Here is an 18,705-nt window from a genome sequence, read left to right as displayed (position 1 = left end):
CTTATCTTTCGCGAAGTTGCCTTTGTCAATCTAGTTTGGTTTAATTGCCTTTTGTGCATCGCACTTCGCCTTACCTAACGGTATCCGAGGACCGAGAAGAAAAAACGGCACCGGCGAAAACTCGAAAACTTCCGCCGCGCAGGACGCGCCGGTTCTCAACGAGCAACACAAAAGCTCGGCGTAATTCGTTAAAAGTCACGCCCGTACCTTCGCATTCATTATGATCGACTGCAGCTGCACGTCGAACCGAATCTCTCACGGGCACACGAACCGTCGTTAAATCCCAAACGTAATAAACACACGCGCGTCTCAACACGACTACTTAAGTCGCAAAAGTTCCGTCGAAGCTTTTCTCGCGGGGGCGGGCTTGTATGTAGAAACTACGAAAATTCTGCGATGAAAAAACCGCCTGAATTGGCGACTTCGCGTCGAATGACGACGCCGTCACAACTAGGTGATCCTTATCGGTCCCACCTTTATTAACGACTCTGTTTCTACCGCGGTTTGGTGACAATACCACTAATATTCAACGACGTGTTTCGCCATAACGTGCTTTTATGATAGCAAAGTGAACAGAGAGCGGTTATTTTTTTTTGACAGACTTAGGGCATCTCTAATGAAACTCATACTCTGCGGTGTACAGGGTGGGCAATATAACGAAACTCTATACCTTATCTCAGAATATACAGGGTGTACGAAATAATCTTAAATACAAAAGTCATCTGGTTCGAAACGAAGTTTTATTTTATCACATTTGTGCATATACAGGGCACTCGGTGTTGCTTTGGTAAACACAACTTAATTTTTTGTAATTTTCCTAAAAGGAAATCTTTATTTTTTAATTTGGGTTTAATACCTTGTCGACAAGAACCTACTTTAATAGAATTTCTATATTTTGATGACTAATAATACAAGTTGTTCAAAAATTAAGATTAACTAATATATTAAGAAAACTTCCAAAAATAATTATTTTTATGGGAACCCCCAATAAAAATAAAGGTAAGTTTGTATAAGGTTTTCGAAAGACTGACAAATTAATATTCTTATATGACGATTTTTCTGCGGGTTTCAAGCTTTGTTATACTTGACAACGAAGCCATGATAAACAAAAAAGCAGAAAATGTCACAGGCTCTCGGTAAAATGTAATTTCGTCGTTGTTATTTTATTACTGCCAAAAATATGGCTCCATACACTCTGGAAGAGCATTTACAGTTATATGAGTCCTTATTCGCAACAATAAATGTCCAGCTTTGACTCTTCGGGAGTACCGGCAGTTATATCAAGCAAAAAGATTACCCACTAAACAGATTTTTGGTTAAATGGTTCGGTCATAAGAAACTCCAGGACGAAAACGAGAACTGCCCTTACTGAAGAAAAACAATTAAATATTCTACTGTTTTTTGCGGAGAGCGAAGAAAGTTCCCAAAGGCAAGCCTCGCGTGACATTCTAGAAGAAAAAGCTTTGAAAGTAAATAATTATTTTCCATTTAAATTCCTCCCTGTTCAGTTATTAACAGCTGACAACAACAGTTTGCGTTCTAGTAATGGACCGTTATTTTGAATCCAATATATCTGAAAAAGTATTTTGTGTATGAAGCTATTTTTGATATGGGCGGTATTTTTAATAGAAAAAATACCCACTACTGGTCTAGTAGTAACAAACACCATGTTAAATCTTTCAACAAGGTAGTGCTCTGTATCATACGTCAAGACCTGTTATTAACTGGCTGAACCACCGATTCCCAACTTCGATAGGTCGACACGGAACAATGCCTTGGCCAGCTTGTAGCTCTGATTTGACGCCTTTTGGATTCTTTCTATGGAGAAACCTCAAAAATAAAGTTTATCAAAATCGGACTGAAAATAGGGAGATATCAACCGATCTAACATGGTAAGTGATGCTATAAACAAAATGGGAACTATATATACGACGTTTTTGGCGGTTCATGGAAGACATGTTGAAAATCTATTATAATACTTTTTGTTCCAATCCACCATTATTTTTAGTTGTTAATAAAAAAAAGGCTAAAAATGGTTGTATTACAATTTTTTTAACCAAAAATTTGGGGTAGTTTACAAAATTAGGTCCAAAAATTGGAATATGATTGATTGATTTTAAACGCTATCATAGCGAGCAAAGAATAGATTACCACAGCTTGAAACCGGCAACAAAATCGTCATATAAGTATATTAATTTGTCAATCTTTCGAAAACTAAACATGGACAACCTTAGACCAACTTAGCTTTATTTTTACTGACAAATAAGATATAATTATGAAATTTTACATACAAATTACATTGAAAAAAAAATGGTTGTTGGAAGTTTTCTTAGATAAATACTAAAATTTTACTTTTTCAACACCCTGTATTATAAGTTATCGGAATATTATAAAAATTATATTACCGTGTATATGCAAAAATATAATAAAATAAAACTTCGTGTCAAACCAGATGACTTTTGTATTAAAGATTTTTCGTACACCCTGTATATTGTGAGATGAGGCATAGGGTTACGTTGTATTGGCCACCCTGTACCTCAGGAAAGTTTACTCGGTCCGTTATTGATTATAGTATTTATGAATTGTGTTTTCTTCTTTCCCCATACTTTCCCTTTTAAGGATGACGCAGTTTCTACCCTTTCTGTATCATTATCTGAGCAGCTTAGCATTGCAACCAAGACAATCGTTGAGTAAATGAAACATTATGCAGAATTTAACAAATTGATACTAAATGAACGTAAAACTGAGGTGATTGAAATAAATGTATATTAGTACGCTTCAATGAAAGCACAATCCAACAAAGAGGTGTAAAATTCACCGGAGTTTATGCAGAGTAGAAAAAAAACTTTCTGTTTGTCATCAGGTTTCTTTCTTTGTCTTAACTACGACGCTTTGATTTGTTGGGGAGGAGGTTCCCCACCTGCGGAGGAAGTTTTTAGGATGCAGAAACGCCTTTTAGGGACTATACTGATTAAGCCGTGGAATTTTTTATTTTGAGACAACACTCTTTATCGAAACATCCTAGTATATACATACTGAATTATGCCACTTAAGTAAAAATCAACTCTAATCTTTGTATGCTCTCAAGAAACTCAGATATTCAGACCGAATCTTGACATACAAATACCTAAACGCCAATTCTCTCACATCAAATAGTCCCTGCAAAAATTTATAATAATTTATATCGAACTGAAGCTTACCTTTATAACTAATGTAGTCTTTATGAAATAAATACTACTTGTTTTAGTACATTTAATAGATCGATCTAAACATTACATGCACGGCGAAGAGTTGTACTGTTACATTCAAAGCTTTTTAATAACTGAATGACCCAAGCCTAACTTTATCCTTTCGTAGACCTCTAAAAGTAATATAAAACTAATAGTGTTTACAATATGAGAACATATGAGGGGTTGAGTCCCCGATAAAGGACGCCGACGGTATCGTTCTGTGTGAATGACGCGACGGCACGTTGCTAAGATGATAAAAGGCTGCCGACGGCACTAAGGGGCGGAGAAAATGCAAAATGCATTCATTATTCACCTGTTTTGTACAAAACATGCATTTTCTACAATATTAAAGAATTTATAAAAAATAAAAACCCTGTCCGATACGGCACGTGTTTTTTAGTTTATTAAATTACAACCCACCCTTTACCGCTTTCTTATACAGTGCCCACGATGATGGGACTCCCTTTTTATTTTTTGTACCTTTGGATATAGCACGGTGAAATTTGGCATGCACGTATATAATTATAATACAGGCAAACAATATCTCAAAATGAGAAAATGATAGCAGGGCGCCATTTTAAGTTTTTTTTTAAATCATCAGTTTTTGCAAAACAGTGAAATGTATGCCTGCAAATGTATTACTCTTCTACTACTCAATAAAAAAATATACAGCTTCATCATTTTATCACTTTTGCACTTTGACAATAATGAAGTCCGTCAATAAACTCGTTTCTAACATTATGCATTAACATTATGTCTGTCAGATCTTCAACTGAATTTGGTTTTGTAACACAAATTTCACTTTTTAGATATCCCAACGAAAAAAGTCTAGCGATGTTAGATCTGGCGACTGAGCTGACCATTCCATGGGGCCTTGTCTTCCAATCCACCTGTTAGGAAAAGTAACATTTAACCATTCGCTAACAGGTCACGAATACTGTGGTGACGCACCGTCCTGCTGAAAAACTATGTCTTTTTGAAATTCAGTTCGGTTGTTTGCCACAATTGTTTTACCTAGTGTATGGATTAACTTCATTTCGTATCATATAACGTACACCAGTAAGATTAAAATTGATAAATATTGGACCAACAATATGATTACCAAGTCAACCCGCTCAAGCATTTATTTTCTGCGGAAATTATGGGTGATAATTTCGGAAAACTTGTGAATTTTCACGAAAATATACGTACTGGGCATACTTTGAAGCCAGAATAATTGTTTCACATATAATTTCACAGATTTGCATCCGTCTGTTCGGATCGTCTTCTGACAGTTGGCTGACGTACTAAATTTTGTAGGAGTGAAACGTTTGTTTTCTAATGTACGTTACTACAGTTATTGTAGATTCTACATTCCTCAGCGATATTTTCGGTGGAATTCTGCGGATTGTTGACAAGGATAGCGATAATCTCAACTTATTTCTTTTCTGGTTTTCTGCCGGAACTTTTTTTTGTTATTAACAATGCCACTAGTAAAAAATTCGTTTTGCAGTATTTCAAATATTGCCGTGTGATGTGATTTACGGGATATCTTTCATTAAAAATTCTAACTGCTAAATGTAAATTGTGGTTGGAGTCACCATAAATCACAACAGCCTCAGCTTTTTGCTCGAATTCCCGTGCACAAACTATTTGGAAAAACAAAAAAATTGATAGGTATTGATAAGTATTTAACTTACTAATAACATAACGAACTTAAAACTACCTATAGAATGTCGATTAAATACTAAATAAAACGAATATGAAAAACAAATATTTAAGAAAACAGTTTAAATGAACTTGACACACTAACAAAACATTTTTTGTCTCGCAGAAACTGACGAATCAAATATTGTCGAAATTAGCATGCGAATAGAACGTGCTAAGACCTTAAAAAAATGCTTAAAATGGCGCCCTGCTCTCACTTTGACATTTTGAGATATTGTCTCGGGAGAGCTTGCAACTCCTAGAGAGCGCGTCCCCAGGTGGCGGATAGGGGAAGGCCTCCCAGATATGGGTGGTTGAAGGGAAATCAAATACCTCCCGCGGAGCAACAAGCACCACCGCAGCGTCGGACTCACAATGGGCGGCTGCAAACAGCGACGGTTCCCAGAATGGGCGGCTGAAGAAAAAGGCCCTCCAAATGGGGGTTATGGCGTCAGGTTTAAGCTCCCTAGCACATGTAAAAATATAAAGGTCAAATAGACTAGAAGCAGGATGAAAAACCACGGAATTTTTCCCCGGGTGGTAATCCACACCTCCAATGGACAGAAGAGGGAGCCCCAACGGTTTTCCGGGGGGGGGGGGGGGCAAACCTGCTGATCGTGTACAAAACCTAGACCTAAATCTCAACCAACGTAAACAAAAACAAAAACAAAAAACAGATAATAGAAAACTAATTTTCGGAATCTGGAATATCCAAGGATGGAGAACCAAAGGCAAGGAGGTAATAGATGTATTTAAAACAACGGAACTGGACATACTAGTGGTGAGCGAAACCAAGAAAAAAGGAAATGGAACAGAAATTATAGATGATGTCTTTTATTGCTGGAGCGGAGTTAAAAAAGAGGAAAGAGCAAAAGCCGGAATCGGTATCTTAATAAAAAAGAAATGGATAAAATGTATAAAAAGACAAGCTTCATACAAACGATACAAGAAGAAATTGATAAACTTAAACAAAATCAAGAACTCATAATAGCAGGAGACTTCAATGCAAGAACAGGAAGAAAAGAAAACGATGCCATAATAGGTAGATTCGGAGAAGATACGGTTAATACCAACGGAGAGGCTCTAATCGAACTATGCGAATTTAATAGTCTCAAGATTACAAATGGCTTCTACCGACACAAGGGAATTCATAAATTCACTTGGGTACAAGAAACCAGAGATCTCAGATCAATTATAGATTATATTGTAGTCAAAAACAACTCCTCAATTAAAATAAAAGATGTCCGAGTGAAACGAGGTGCAGAATGCGGCACAGACCACAGGTTATTGATCGCGAAAATGGAGTTCCCCTGGTCATGGAACAAACGTGAACCAAAAAAAGAAATAGCATTTGAACATAAACAAAAAGAACAAAAGTTCAATATACAGCTTTTACACGATGAGTCAATACGGTACTTATATCAGCAAAGAATAGACCAAAAACTGGAAGACTCGCCTCGACGACCTCGGGACAACATACGAGCACATAAAAACATGCATCAAAGAAGCAGCTACTGAAGCTCTCGGAGAGAAGGAAGAATCACAAAACCAACATAAAATAGATATTAATAAAGACCTAAAGGAAATCATAAATGAAAAGAAGGAACTTTATATGAAGTGGTTAAATATAAAAACAGATGAAGATAGAGAGATATACCGAGAGAAAAATCGAGAAGTCAAAAGAATAGTACAGAAAGAAAAGAACAACAAATGGGAAGAGGCCTGCAAAAATGTGGAACAATATATAGGAGGAACGCGTAATTTAGAATCCTGGCGTCTAATTAAATCTCTTAGAACCAATAGGAAAGAAAAAGTACATCTAGAATACATACCAGATACTATGTGGGAAATATACTACAAAAACTGCTAACAGAGGATAGACCTACTTTTATTGGAGAAAACTCGGAGACATCAGACGAACAAAAGGATATAGATCTTAGCTTAGAAGAAGTAAAAATGGCCATTAAAAATATGAAGAATAATAAAGCTGCCGGTCCAGGAGGCATTGTTCCTGAACTAATAAAATACGGATCAGAAAAACTATACCGAATGATACACCAAATGTTTCTAAGAGCAATAAATGGAGAACAACTACCAAAAGAGTGGACAACTGCATATATGACATCGATATTCAAAAAAGGCGACCGTAAAAATTGCGAAAATTACAGAGGAATTAGCGTAATATCATCTATGGGAAGACTATATGAAAAACTCGTAAAGGCAAAACTAGAAATAGAAATAAAAGGCAAAATTGGAGAAGAACAAACAGGTTTTACGGCGGGTCGATCTTGTATAGACCACATATATACATTACAACAAGTGATAGGGAAGAAAATGGCTAAAAATAGAGCGGTTCATTTAGCCTTTATAGACCTAAAAAAAGCATACGACACCATACCCAGGGGGATACTATGGAAGGCAATGAAGACCATCGGATTGCCACAAAAATTAATAGAGACCGTTAAAAAAATGTTTGAAAGAAACCAAATATGTATAAAAATAGACTCTCAAAAAGCTTTAAAACAACAAAAGGGCTGCTACAAGGATGCTCCACATCACCAACATTGTTTAAAATATTTCTAGAGGAGATCTTAAAGCCATGGAAGAAAAAATGCGAACAAATGGGAATTCCAATCAGAGGCGACTGTCTTTACACGTTAAATTTCGCGGACGACCAAGTTGTACTCGCACAAGACGAAGAAGACCTAAGTTACATGTTACGAAAACTGAAGGAAGAATATGAAAAAAATGGAATGGAAATAAATTTTTCGAAAACGGAATACCTGGCAACAACAGAAAATGGAGAAAACTACCTACAAGTCGATGAAAATCATCAAATAAAGAGAACCAAAAATTTCAAATACTTAGGTTTCATAATATCTCAAAAAGGGACAACAAAGGAAGAAATGAACAGTAGACTAGGCCGGACGCGAAACTGTATCAGACAACTAAATCCAATACTCTGGGATAGACACATCACTCGACACACCAAATCACATATATTTAACACCATAGTACAGAGCGTAATGACATACGGCGCGGAAAACTGGGTGATCAACAAAAAATACAAAAGTAAAATACAGGCCACTGAAATGGAATACTGGAGGAGAAGTTCTAGAATTTCCAAAACAGACAAAGTAAGAAACGAGGAGATCAGGCAGCAAATGGGTGTCAAGAAAGATACCTTAACATTGATTGAAGAAAAGAGATTGGTATGGTATGGGCATGTAAGAAGAACGGACAGAAATAGGTGGATACACAAGATAACAGAATGGAGCCCCATAGGTAGAAGGAAAAGGGGTAGACCCAGAAGATCTTGGAGGGATGAAGTAGATGAATCTATGGAAAAAAGAGGTATCGGAGATGAATGGCAAGACAGAGATGGATGGAGGCGTAGGTTGAGAGAAGGGAGACAGCGACAGCTGTAAAAAACCATATATATATATATATATATATATATATATATATATATATATATATATATATATATATATATATATATATATATATATATATATATATATATATATATATATATATATATATATATATATATATATATATATATATATATATATATATATATAATGTCCCTATGTCAAAAATTACATCTTTTAATTATATACGTACATGCCAAATTTCAGAGTACAAGGGTACAAAAAATTAAAGGGTCTCCCCGATCATTTACGAGGACACTGTATATGCAAAGAGGGGAACCCTAGCACCAAAAAATACAACATTATCTTGAAGAAAAACCAAAAATCAGGGAACAAGTCCAGTTCAATGAGGACTTAGTAAAGCCACCAATATAACGCTCAAAAAACTGACACAATCCCAATTTAAGATCAATTTTGACAAAATATTGTAAATTTAGAATACCGGACACGTCAACACTACCTAAAAGTAGTACCTATAATAGCATTAAAAACAAGTTTGTGAAAATTATTTTTATGTTCTGGTTGATGAAACAACTGACTTATGTTGGAAATATATTGCACATAGATCGACTGGAGGGAAACTAGTAAATCCAATGAATATGATAGATCCTATTTAATTGAATCCAAAAAATTTGAAAAACCAACCATTTTAGTGTAACCAGATTTCCTCAAGAAACATTGGTTAAGCAATATAGTTAGGGCAAAACAAAAATTAAAAATATTTTATTCAAACCCATTCGATGCTACTTGTTTTGCTCATGGTATCAATAGGGTAGCAGAATGTATAAGAGACCAGTTCCCATTGGTAAATAGAATGATTTTATTAATCAAGTAAAAAAATACTTTTCTACGAAATAAATAAAGTATATTTAAACATTTTTAAAATAGATTTTTAAGCGAATTTTTCCTGGAAGGGCTTAGGCATTCATTCCTCGCATACTATTGGAGATCGAACATACAGAGTGTTGGAAAATAAGATTTTGTACGGTGGCTTTAGAAACAGGTTTAGTATATTGTTTCATTTTCGAATTCTACGAAAGAAACTAGCCCAATTTTGTTCAAGTTTCTCTATATTATTTATATTTATATTATTATAGAGTTCTGCGATTTATAAGAAACACTGGAGGTATACTTCAAGGTGGAGAATACTTTCAACAACTTATCTAGTTTTAGTTTTTTTCAAATGCACATAAGTGGTTTTCATTTTTTTTTAAGCGAAAACGGTACATCGAATCTGAAAAAGTAAAAAAAATAATTTCTTCACAAATGAACAGAGATTGTAAGAATGATTTTTAATTTAAGACAAATCAGTGGCGTACCTTCAATGTCTGCAAAATAGCAATTCCTTACAGCCGCCAATGGTATATTTAAAAAAAATATGTTACACTAAATAATTTCTAACCACCCTGTATCTCAAAAGTTGACTAATAGATTAGATTAGACCTATATTTAAGTGTTTACTTACCTACAATGGCTATACATGGATAGTAATGGTTTCAAATTATATTATTATGATACCTTGGTACCGACTGTACTTACTGAATTTCCATAGTTGGAATGCAACAGAAAGTTCACCTAAAAAATTGCAGCAACAGGATTCATATATTTACATGACGCTAAACAAATTCTTATTCCAACAAGTCGGAACTGTCAATATTGGTGATCAATAAAGGAGCTATAAACGTGGTTGATAAGTTAACAATAGCATTAGTAATGCGTTGCTAACGTGGCGATTCGTATGATTAAAACTGGAGAACCAGAATACCGCTTGATAACAATAATTGTAAAAAAATGGTGGAGTAGGCCATAACCATTATTCTAACTCGTAGCGGAATCACTGATTAGTAGTGGACGTGATATTACTTATATTGTGATATAGTGATATTACGGCCAAGGCTTGAATTGGGACAAAATTGGAAAAAAAATGTCAAATGGCACATTTCGTGTTTGACCTTATCAGTAAAGTAACCATCCTTTTGAAAATAATTACCACCGATTTAAAAAAATATTAATTTTTGAAATCTTGAGCCCCAATAACGAACTATTTATTTTTAGAGATTTTTATATTTTCTAGACTGGCTATATTCTATGACTTTTTTATGTTAAAGTCTCTTCATTAAGCGTCTTACGATAAAATATTTTCTAGATTATTAGTTATAATAAGATAATTGTTTCAGAGAGCGCCAAATAAATCTATCAAATTGATTAATATAGATTCCGCTGCCAAGATTTGCCAATTTTGACAAAATCAAAGATTGTGGTTAATACCTGTCATTACGCACACAGTCAATTATTGAAACCTTTTTAAATAGTTTTAAAGTTCAAGTATTTGATAAATTAAACTGTTTTGTCTTCTGTTGAAGTTCATGATCTTTGTGTTTCTTTTCTGTTTCCATTTTTGAGAATATGAAATAGTTTTACTTTTCGAAATTAATTTAAAGACGAACATCTTAAAATTTATTAATCTGATGTAGATGTTGAATGTTGACGCCGTATTCGGTTTTTAAAGATCCCGGCTCTTCATCGGTTCTAACCCTTTAAATTCTACAACCAATCGAATTAAAAAAAAACATCAAATACATTTTTTTCAAATTCGAATTACTTTAAAATGACTTTAGTTATAAATTTTTGTAGCTTATTAAACAAAAAAGTTTTCCCCATATCAAATTTCAATGACGCTGTTGCTCTTCGATAAAATTGGTGACATTGCTTCATTGCGAAAACTTTTGATCGAGTCAACGCTTCCAAAAAAGTAAGCGACGAAATTTCTAAAACAATCCTGTTTTCCGTAAACGTCTATGAAATTATCTGTTCGCAACTTAACACGTTACTCAGAATTAGCTTTGTGGAATTGACCGGCCAATTTTTTTTGTGTCAATTCACCGAAATAATTTCCAAAATTCATTGAAATTTATATTTATTTATATTGTGCGTTACGTCGCCGTCGCGTCGTTCTGAGAACTAAATGGTGTCGATATTATTAATGGCTATCGCTAATCGTATTCGGAGATTTATTAAGAAATACATGTTTTTATTAAATAATGATAACACTCTACAAGAAGTGATTAATTGACGGTTAACTCAACGGTCAATTTACCAGCCCCAACACTATTCAGAATAATTGACTTAAGTCAGACTTGTTCCTCAAAAATTTGCCAAAATTATACTAAAACTTATAATTTTTCAAAGAAACTTCCACAGGCTACTGTAATACTTTTTACAAAACTTCTGGATTCCTCCTGCGTCGCTTTTTACAGAGTCGAACAGTTTTCAGTCAAGCTCTGAAGAAGCCAAAAGGATGATTGGCGAAACGTTAGCACAGTTGCTTAATTGGATTGCATAGTGATTTGTCTTATTAATATTTATTTGTAATACTTTTTACAAAACTTCTGGATCCCTCCTGCGTCGGTTTTCGCTGAGTCGAACTTGCTGACGTTTCTCCAATCATCCTGTTACCTTCTTCAGAGCTGGACTGAAACTGGCTCACATTTTACTCTGTACCTGGTTTTATATTGTTTGAGGGGGTGGAGCTAAATGAGGAGCATAAACATCGTCTCGGATGAGTGATTCCCATATTGGAGACGGGTTAAGATTGTTAGGTTGTATATAGATTTCTATAGACTCTCGGATTTTTCGTTGGTAGAAGAATTGATTACATTCAAGAATTTTAGTTTTATCGAATTAAATTTTATGTCTGGTTTAGTGATTGTGTTTAGCAACAGCTGATGAGTTTATTGGTCTTAGTCCTAAGGCTCTTTCGTGTTTTTTGAGATTTTTCGCCCGGTCTCTCCAACGCTGTAAACTTCTCTCATCTCAAACGGAATTTTGCCTTTGACGGACCGAAGATTTGGAGAGATTTTTGGACAAGTGATAAATCTGGTTTTAACGTCATACTTCTTTAGAACTTTTGATATGTGGTCAGTGATATTTTGAATGCAAGGAAGAACCACAGTGACAAGTGTAGGATTGCTTTCAGCCTCATTGCTATTGGAAGGTTGTGGTGAAGTGTATTTTTTGATGGAACGCTTATATCTTTAATGTGGAAATTATTAGAGAGAAGAGCAGAAGTAAGGTGTTTCAATTCTGGGTTCAGTGACTCGGGCTGAGGTAGTTTTATGGCTCTATAAACAAGAGAGTTGATAGCAAATGATTTTTGGGCCGGATGGTGATGTGACCATGCATTAAGGTATCGATCATTGTGCGTAGGTTTTCTATAAACAAAATGACCCAATTTTAGGTCTGATTTTCTATTGATAAGAATATCTAAGAATGGAAGGTTATTATTAGTTTCCGACTCAATGATAAAATGTATATTAGGGTGTATAGAGGTTAAACGTCTAAGAAAATCTACTAGGGTTTCTGGACCATGAGGCCAAATAACAAAAGTATCATCGACGTAGCAGATTAAAAAAAGTTCGACTCAGCAAGAACCGACGCAGGAGGAATCCAGAAGCTTTCTAAAAAGTACTAAAATATATATTTTATTTTTGGTAAACTTTCAGAACTTTTTTTGTAAGCTAATTCTCATTACCTCCAGCGGCCTGTGCCTCCATCTTTGTCCCCAAATTTAAAAACTGTGTAACCTAATTTTCCGCAAGAAGGCTTTGAAGTATCTAAATATAAGTTTCGGTTTTGTATTTGACGTAACCCTGACTGAACTATTCGGAGATAGTTTCAAGGTGTTCAATTAGTATGCTTAGATTTACATTTAAATATTTTGCAATCTTTCAATAAACTACAACCACTAATCACTAAACACTTCCTTATCGATACTACGCCGCCTTAGAAACTGCTTATCTTTATGTACTTGTTACAGCACGCCAAATAGCATGGACAAAATTCTACTACATCCCGTCCCACCACAACCAATTTCCCTAATAACTCCATTAGACCGGGAAGTACGAAAAGTTCATAACATAGTATTTTACAATTACAAGAATTGTTTTAGAAATTGTGGGACTTGCTCTCAAACCGGAAGCCGATAATGACGCAATTTGTTATTAATATATATTATTGCATTTTTGAAATCCGAGAATTCCGTCTAACTTGTGTCCTTAAGTCCATGAGTGGTTATCAGTACCAACAAGTCAGCTGTCAGAGGAAGGTCTAGAAACACAACTCACGAAATGTACTCAATAATTTACGTCCGTCTTCAGATCTGAAAGTATTGAAAAATAAATCCGCTTTAAAAAAGCAACGACTCTGTCCAGGAGGATTAAGAGTGACACCGTCATTTCCGAAAGTGAATGAGAATAAATTCTTTTCGTGTTATCATTGCTATTAACTATTATTGACATTTATTTAAACGGTTAAGCTAAAGGTCATAAAAATTGAAGGAAATAAAACAACAGAAATTTACGTTCAAAGGAGATGCAGTTACGATCGAGTTCCCAGTAGAATTTCGTATTAGATTTGCTCTTTCCTTACAATTTTCCTCTTTCCTAGTATTTTTTTGTTAAAACACCACCACATGCAGCCTACAGTTAAAACAGGAAACCAATTCTTCTAAAAATCAGGTATCGGATTGCAAGAAAAATGCTCGCCCGGCCAGGTCGTCCAAAAACTTCTTGTGATGTAGCGTCAAATAATGATATTACCCAACCAACAGCGTCGCGTGAATTAAAAGAAGGAGAGTATCATTCGTACTACTACATTCGTATTACTACTGAATCGAATCCGAACCGTAGACCGCTATGACGAAAATGTGAAATTTAAATCCATTTTTCTTTTTCATCGTCAGATATTGTTGTTTAAATGGCACAAACAAACAAAAACAAAATTGTAGGTATTGGGGTACAAATAATTCCCGATGGATAAGAGAAAATCATATAAAAAATCTACAAAAAAAAAAAAATGCTTGGGAAGGGATTTTGAATAACAAAATTATTGAAACTTATTTCTTGGATCAAATTTTACTGGAACCCGGTACAATTTTTTCAAAATGACTTTATCTCTACCCTCGCAGATTATTTTCCAAATTCAAGTCAGCTTGATATGCTAGATTTGGTTTCATCGGGGCGGTAAATATTTAAATACAGCATTTCCCGGACAGATGTTACTAAACTGGATATTTTCCTCTAGGGCAATTGACAATAAAAAATGTACGAAAAAAAAAAGAACTAGAAGGAAGAGGAGGAAGCAGTTGATTGTATACTGAACCTGTATTAATTTTATTTCAAATGAGTCTAAACAAGTAATTGGTAATACTTTAAATAAACCAAACAAGGAAAAGATAGAAATACTTTCGTAACTACGAAATTCTGACAATTTTTCAAGTGCCCATTTTTATTAATTTACTGTTAAAGAACCTGTCCTTATTGCGCTTTCTAAATAAGGATAGCTTATTTTCCTTCTAAATAACTAATATTTTGAGATGAATATGACCCACCATTGCGGGAATTTTAGAAACATGAAGCAAAATGGGGATTCTGGTCTTTCTCTTCCTCATTTAAATAAACCAGAGAGCGGGGTATGGTTCTTGATAATCAAACAATGTTTGTGTAAAATAAAAATTCTTCGAAGAGAGGGTATATTTAACATTTAACGTAAATTTTCTATTTCATGGCACAACTAAATCGTCATTCGTCATTGCACGGAACACTTTTGATGTAATTATATATTCTATACTTTATTTTTATTTATTTTATAAAACAAAAGCAAATAATGTAAACGATTTGAAAATAAACATAGACCGTTAAAAATTTGAAGACTAACGTGTGCGACATGGAAAATAATCTCCATTACCTGTTTCGATCTAATTAATTTTGATTTGGTTCCCGTTCGATTAAATCGAGCTATTAAACCGTCAATAAGATATATTATTTGGATATGTGATCATTACTTCACTTGCATCCAAAGGTCTCCTGTAGTTGATGAAACTGTATCTTTTTCATACCGGCGCGACGTATTAAAACAATTTTTTTTCCTCTGCGACGGCAAGTAAACAATTAGATACGCTAAATGGGACCTTTTATATTTATTTATAGAAAATAGATAGTTTCAACCGGAGCATAGAAACCGTTATTCAATTTAAAATCTTTTGCTTCGATACCTATACCGACATTTTTGTTTTATGGCTCTCGGCATTTTAGTATTTTATGGTCCGTAATGCATCGCAATTTTTTCAAATCGTGAAAATTTTTTTTAGTGATTTGATAAGGAATTTATGTTGGTGGAGTCGACTTATAAATCACATTCTAAACTCGGATAAAAGCACTGTTTTAAATATTAACAATGTGAATGTCAAACTGTCAACGTCGTTTTTAATTTTGCCGAGCCAATCAGGAGGCAGTATAATCAAGATGCTTCGTTTGACATCGAATATATTCGTGTTTTGGAGTGGATTTTGTTGATATAGTGCGGCTATATTTTGCTCTTGTGCTTTTTGTTTAAATCAAGTGTCAGCAGCGACTTATTTAATTGTTAAAACATTCTATTATTTATTTTAAGCCCTTAAGTTTTTAATATGGATCTAGAAAAGTAAGTTTATTCCTTATATTTAATATTTTTAAGTTATGATGTTTACTTTATTGTTTTTACCAATTTTGTAATTTGGAATTTTCAACACTTCTTTGTTGTTGATTAGTCCTTTATTCAGTAAACCTTACTAGCTTTGTCCAATCTTATATTAAGTTCAGCTTCCTGATTAACTCCTTCTTCAAGTGCTACCCTTTAGAATTGGAAATTACATGTTCAATTAGGTCTCCGTTCAAAGTAATATTCGTGTTTCTACTTTCGTTTTCGACTACCATAACCATAGTTTTAGTTGTATTCGCTTTCATTCCATTTTCTTTCAGTATGTCATTCCAAATATTCAAATTACTTTTTGCAAATCTGCTTCACTTCCCACTATGATACATATGTTCAATGGAATGGAAATAGTACTGACGTTAAATTCTTACTAATAACGCTCTGTTCTCTTATACAAGGATTTTGCTACACTTATTAACTTAGTATCGACCTTTCTTTTCCTTAGGCAATTCCATATTTTTGCTTTTGATACCCCTTTTCTATATCTGTAATGCGATTACTCATTTTCTTGATGATGAACACATGGTCCGGAGTGTATCTTTTTCTAAAACCATTTTGTACTTCTAAAAGTTACGTTTTTTTTTTTAATTTTAGCTTTTTTCTATGATGTTTTTGTTACACCTCTAAAATTGTTACAGTTACTGTTATCTTCCTTCTTGATTATAGGCATTATTAATCCCATTTTCCTATCAATGAGTATTTTCTCTTACTTCCACTCTAAATTTTGGACTTTTAGATATAACGGTCTATTGTCTCCCTTAGCTCCTGCTTGGTAATTTTGTCTGCTTCATTTGCTCCTTCTTCACACGCTTGGTCTTTTCGGAAGCATTCCTTCTACTAATTCACTAATTCATGATTGCTACTCCCTCAGTAAGTATGTCACCTTCTTCGTTCTCTTGGTTCTTTATGGCTCTTGTGTTCAGTGCCTTATTTTCTCTCGGGCTTTGGATCACAATAAAGAATTTAATGATCTTTATTAATATATCTTTCATATTTTGTAACCTTATCAGCATCAAACTTACCATAGAAAAATATTTATAAACATACATAGTAAGTACATCGAGCCTTATTGACATTTCCACGGCGAAGTTCAAAAGAAAATGTATGCAGCGTAGCGAAGAAGAAAATGTCCCATCAAGCAACAATGCAAATTGCATTTTGAGTGATAATTCCACTGTTATGACCGCCGAATCAAATAATCTTCAAAAATAAATCATAAAACCTTCTACTTTAATGAAACCTGCGACTTGCATAAGTTTTTTTGAATTTGCTAATAAAAACTAACCAAAAAAAAATCAAGTAAATATCGTAAATTATTTATTGGGTGGTGTGAATAAAATTAAAGTAAATGCTTTTATTTGAATTTCTTAAGACAAACTAATACAATTTAAGAATTTTTAGAAAAGGCAGAAAAATGTGAGAAAAGCAAACAGTAAGCATATATTTTTACAGGAAAATATCGAAACTCAACTGGCTCGTGATATACAAAGTAGATATAAACTGCCGAATTCAAATCTGAATGCCAGTGTTCAATCGAATAAAGGAGAAGATTGAAACTGCAATCAAAGAAATTGAAATTCTAGATCCACAGCTGAAGCAACATTTGAAACCAAGGAGTCATAAATGGTATAATTACTAAAATTACTAAACTAACTTGCAAAGACGCATTGCATAGTATACAGCGGGGGGGAAATGAGAAGGATAATTCAAACATACGGACTAAAAGATTTCAGATAATACAAAAAATATGCAACATATTAGAAAGATACGAAGGCATATTCCATATGGTGAAGGTGTGCTTAAAATCATTACTCTATTGATTCTAATCGATAACGTTACAGATATAGCAAAAAAGATCAAGGCAAAACACATTCTTTTACAAACAAAACAAAGAGGAGCCAAATGCAATTTCCTGTAAAAACTCGCTGGTCAGTTTAAAATGTGCAAACACAACAAAAATGTTTTGTGTTCAAATTTCTAACGTACTCAAGATTTTTGAAGCAATAAACTGAATTATAGGATTATTTACTTTCTGCCATAAAATACTTAACATATAAGAGAATAAACTGAATATAAATATGCCGTTGTAGGACTGCCAAGTAGGAAATAATTTGATATGGAAATGTAGTATTAATAACCCAGTCCCCTGGTGGACAAGGATTATGTTCTTCACCTTCATTATCACGAGTAGCTACACGAATTGTATTGATACCAGCATCTTCGCCTGCGAAGGATCAGCAATATGTATATATTATTATATATAGTCTATGTATCTATGTTCTGTGTTTTGCAGTGTTTTGTTATGGTTTTTATGAATAAATATTTGGATTTTTCTTTTTTTTTATATTTCATATATTTCCAATATTTTTCTATATTTTGAATGTTTCAGGAAATATTGGCGGAAATGTATTGCTGGAGAGTTTACATAAGTATTTCTCTTAAATTTATAATTGTTATCAATGGTAACGGAATATCCCAGATATTATTCACTATATTTGACAAGTTTAGGATTTTTGCATAATTCCTAATATTCCCAGTAATCATGCAAAGTCACTAACAGTTGGAGTATTTACGCATAATTCCTAAAATGCTCGGTTAGTATGAATACTAACGGTTTTCGAATAACAGCGGTAACATAAACACAAAAAAACAACCTAAATGGGATGTGGCCACTATAAATTAAGGGTTATTAACATCGATATCCGGAGAGACGTTCGGTAAATACGCCATGCAGATAAACCGAACAACGTTATTTTTGTTTGTTCAAAAGGTGTATAAAGGTCTGTTTAAAACCACGACCTTGATCGAAAATCTCGCTTTAG

At 33.9% G+C, this 18,705-nt stretch overlaps 1 protein-coding gene across 2 annotated transcripts in view; it reads right to left on the bottom strand.

Moving 5' to 3' along the window:
* LOC132696851 (uncharacterized) overlaps positions 1-18,705 on the bottom strand; it is a 102,922-nt gene that overhangs the window by 15,119 nt on the left and 69,098 nt on the right. The window contains exon 1 of one of the 2 annotated variants that reach the window (XM_060661935.1): positions 75-487. The exons of the other annotated variant lie outside the window; for it this stretch is intronic. The gene's annotated coding sequence lies outside the window, so the exon portion shown is untranslated. Of the gene's footprint in view, positions 1-74; positions 488-18,705 lie in introns of those variants that run through there. 2 annotated transcript variants of the gene reach the window in all.

The sequence above is a fragment of the Cylas formicarius genome, unplaced genomic scaffold (assembly GCF_029955315.1).
Source record: "Cylas formicarius isolate icCylForm1 unplaced genomic scaffold, icCylForm1.1 PGA_scaffold_1__22_contigs__length_36826433, whole genome shotgun sequence".
NCBI classification, from domain to species: domain Eukaryota; kingdom Metazoa; phylum Arthropoda; class Insecta; order Coleoptera; family Brentidae; genus Cylas; species Cylas formicarius.
This window is presented reverse-complemented; position numbering and strand designations above follow the sequence as displayed.